The sequence below is a fragment of the Myotis davidii genome, unplaced genomic scaffold, assembly GCF_000327345.1.
Source record: "Myotis davidii unplaced genomic scaffold, ASM32734v1 scaffold327, whole genome shotgun sequence".
Lineage (NCBI taxonomy): Eukaryota > Metazoa > Chordata > Mammalia > Chiroptera > Vespertilionidae > Myotis > Myotis davidii.
In genome coordinates, this window is record NW_006298628.1 from 2,510,011 (window position 1) to 2,513,516 (window position 3,506).

Consider the following 3,506-nt stretch of genomic DNA (forward strand, 5'->3'; position numbering starts at 1 on the left):
GTTATCTGTCTTCAGTATCTAAAATCATCTCCGTTCCCACTCTTGCAGAGAGAAAGACACCAAGATAAATAGATTTTAAGTGGCCGAGGTTATGGCAATGAGAAGAAATGTGTAATGAATCTAGCATCTTCTATAATAATGACAACGACGGTCAACACTTTTCAGGGCAGATTGCACAGGGGTGGGCAAAGTAGGTTTACAGCTGTTCATATGGAAAGAGACATGCAGGTTATGGTAATCACAACAGCCTTGCTAACTCCACGTTTCACCTACACCTCCTTTTGCCAACCTCTAAGGTGGCTCCCAAGGACCTCCGCCTTCTGTGTAGTCGTGACCAATGACACAGAGCTGAAGTAACAGTACATATGTCACTCTGGGTTTAGGTTTGAAAAGGCATTGAGGCTTCCGTCTTAGGTGCCTGCCCTTGCTGTGAGAAACCCCACGGTGAGCAGTCACGGGAGTGAGCTCGGAAGATCTGCAGCCCCGGACAAGTCTTCTGAGAGTGCAGCTCAGCTGATAGCGGACTGCAACTTCCTGAGAGACCCTGAGCCAGAACCGCCCAGCTAAGCCACTCCCAGATTCCTGAGCCTCAGAAACTGAGAGAATAAATGTTCCTTGTTTTTAACTAGCAACATCTGGAGTCATTTGTTACGCAGCAAAAGGTAACTAATGTATCAAGATATAATGTAATACAATGCAAGTTCCCCAGGTCAGTGATTGGAGGCAGGAACCCATTTTACAGAAAGGCAAACCGAAGCACAGAAAGAGTCGTTGCGCTAATCACCCTATTAGCAAGCATAGGTGGTTCTGAATCCCAAGCCCTTGCTCCTACTATGGCAGGAGCTGGGCTGAGCCGGCCTGGCTTTATTATTCCCTCTTATTTAACCCTCCCCTGAGAGGGAGGCGGAGGAGGTCATTCCAGAGAAAACCAACAGCCAACACTTGCAGGATGCCTACAAGTTAACAAGACACTAACGTCGCACTTACCTGTGAGGCAGGCAGGGGAGAGCTCGTTTTCTTATGCCTAAGTTAGAGTTGGGCAAACTAAGGCTCAGAGGGAGTAAGGGCTTTGACCAAAGTTGAACTAACTCAGGAGTGGGGGGAGGGTGGCGTTTAGGCTTGAATCTTCCTACTCATCTCTTTCCAACCAATCAGGCTACTCCCGAACCTAATTAATGGGGGGAGGGGGGTGTGTGTGTGTTGTGTGTGTGTGTGTGTGTTGTGTGTGTGTGTGTTCGGCCAGAAGGGGGGTATTCACTGGGGACCCTGGAAACTGCTCCATCCCTTCCATGCAAGGAAAAGGCAGGGGAAGCCCTCCCTCTCACCACCCTCTCCCTTTCGGTAAGATGCGCTCCCCTCCCCCTCCTTCCTTCCCCCCTCCCCCCAGGACAGAGCGGGCTCAGGAATGCTGCCCGCTCTGGGAGTCCCAGCCCTTTGGTCTTTTATCCTAAATGCATCACCAATTCTTTCCCTCCCAGCAAGTCAAGTAAGAACCTTTTGGCCACCCCCCCCCAGTTCTAACTCTTCACTGGGGCCCTCCTCCCATGGATTAAGCTGCAACTACTAACAGCTGAGCTCTGTTCTTGACAAAAGCAAACAAAACCGCCTTTGAAAACAGCAAGAGGGGTTGGAGTTAGAGCTGAGAGGGGACTTCCAAACGGATCCCTTGTAGCAGATGGTCAAGAGAAGCTGTGGGTGGTCTACCCTTTCTTGAAGATCCTGCTGGGACCATGACTGTTTGTGATGCGACAGGGGCGGAAGCTACCGGTCGTCCCTCTGAGAATCAGGTAGACCAGATGACTTGACAAAGTGTGCGAGGGTTCCTGTCACCTCTTGTCTTTTCTGAAGGAGGACAACTCTGCCACCTGTTTTAAGAGAGATCAGAGGAGGGTGGCTGCCTTCTGAGTCAGGCAGGGAGCCTGAAGACCAACTGGACTTCAAAAGCAGAGTCCACGCAGGAGGCTGTGGCCAGTGCGTGAGTCAGCCCGGCCGGCTGCAGGGGGGGCTGGGATGTCTGCGGTGGTCCGCAGGCCGGGGTGGGGGTGGGGGCAGTGACTCACCACCTGGAGCTGGAAGTCAGTAAACCCCCAGGCTCTCCTGCTATTCCAGCTCTCATTCCTGGGGCTTCAACCAAGAAGCCAGAGGGTATGAGAAGCAGGACCCTGGGTTCTCTTGCAACAGTCCTGCCATCACCCCTTCCTGCACACATTCCTCACTCCGGGAACTCCTTGGGCAGCCCCACCCCCACCCCAACTCACTCTAACTGTCTGGGCCCTCAGCCTTCCCCTCTGGGCGTTGGGCTGGTTGGAGGGGGTCCTCTCTGACCCCTCACATCCTGGAAATAGACTGGGGCTCTGCCACCTCCTGAGCTTCCCCTCCCCACCCCGCCCACTCTGCACTGAGTTCTGCACACCGGGGCCCCCAGGGCGCGTCTCTCACTGTGGCATGAATGGACTGGCCAAGTTGCCAGTGGGGTTTATTGAACGAATTTGATCAAGTCCAGAAGGCCCTTTTCATCCCCAGAAACTTGTCAAGGCTGCATTTGCCATTCCCTGGCCTCCCAATATGCCCTGGGGGTGGGGGGGAGCTCCCCTGGGAGTTTGACATTTTCTCTGATCTCCTCCCCAGGTCCTCCCCACATCCCTCTCCCCACAAGGGCCTGGGCCACATTCTCCCTAGTCTGTCCACCGCACTGCATGGCATGAGAGCCAGAGATCAAAGGAGACAGGGAGGGGGGCTGCAGAAAGGTCTCCTCCAAGAGGGGGTAGGTGGGGACTGAAAGCACAACTGGGCCCTGGTCAGTGTGGTTCTGTCAGTTGGAGTGTCATTCCCTGCACTGAAGGGTTGCGGGTTCGATCCCCCAGTTGGGACCCATATGGGAGGCAACCAATCGATGCTTCTCTCTCACATTGATGTTTCTCTCTCTCTCCCCCTTCTCCTTTCCTCTCTCTAAAACCAATAAAAAGCATATCCTTGGGTGAGGATTCAAAAAAAAAAAAGCACAACTGGCCTGAGCAGCCCACCCCCCTGCCCCCCAAAAAACAAATCCACAGCAAACGAGGCGGGGCTCGCGGCTGCCAGGACCCATCACAGAACCTTCCTGGCTCTGGTTTTGGCATCAAACTAGGAAGCGATGCCCACCCTTCTTGGATATCCTCTGCCTCTGGGGTCTTGACACAAACCCGTTCAGTGTGTTGTTCAACAGGAAGCAGGGTCACAAGCAGCCCCCACATAACCTCTAGAGGCCGAGTCTGAATGGACGTCTCGTCTCTGCCGGTTGGTCGCTGGGAGATGGGGTTTGGAGAGCTTGCCCAGAGCGCAGTTCCTCTTGGTGGTGGGAGATGGGTGGTGGGTGGGCAAGGTTTCTAGGAAGCAGAGGTGAGTGGCCCTCCTGGCCCAGTTACCTCTCATCCCACACAAGCACTTAACCTCACGCTGAAGCTGCCCCAGGCAGGGGCGTCCACCTGGAAAGAAAGTGGCCTTTACGAGGCCCTGGGGCTACCAGG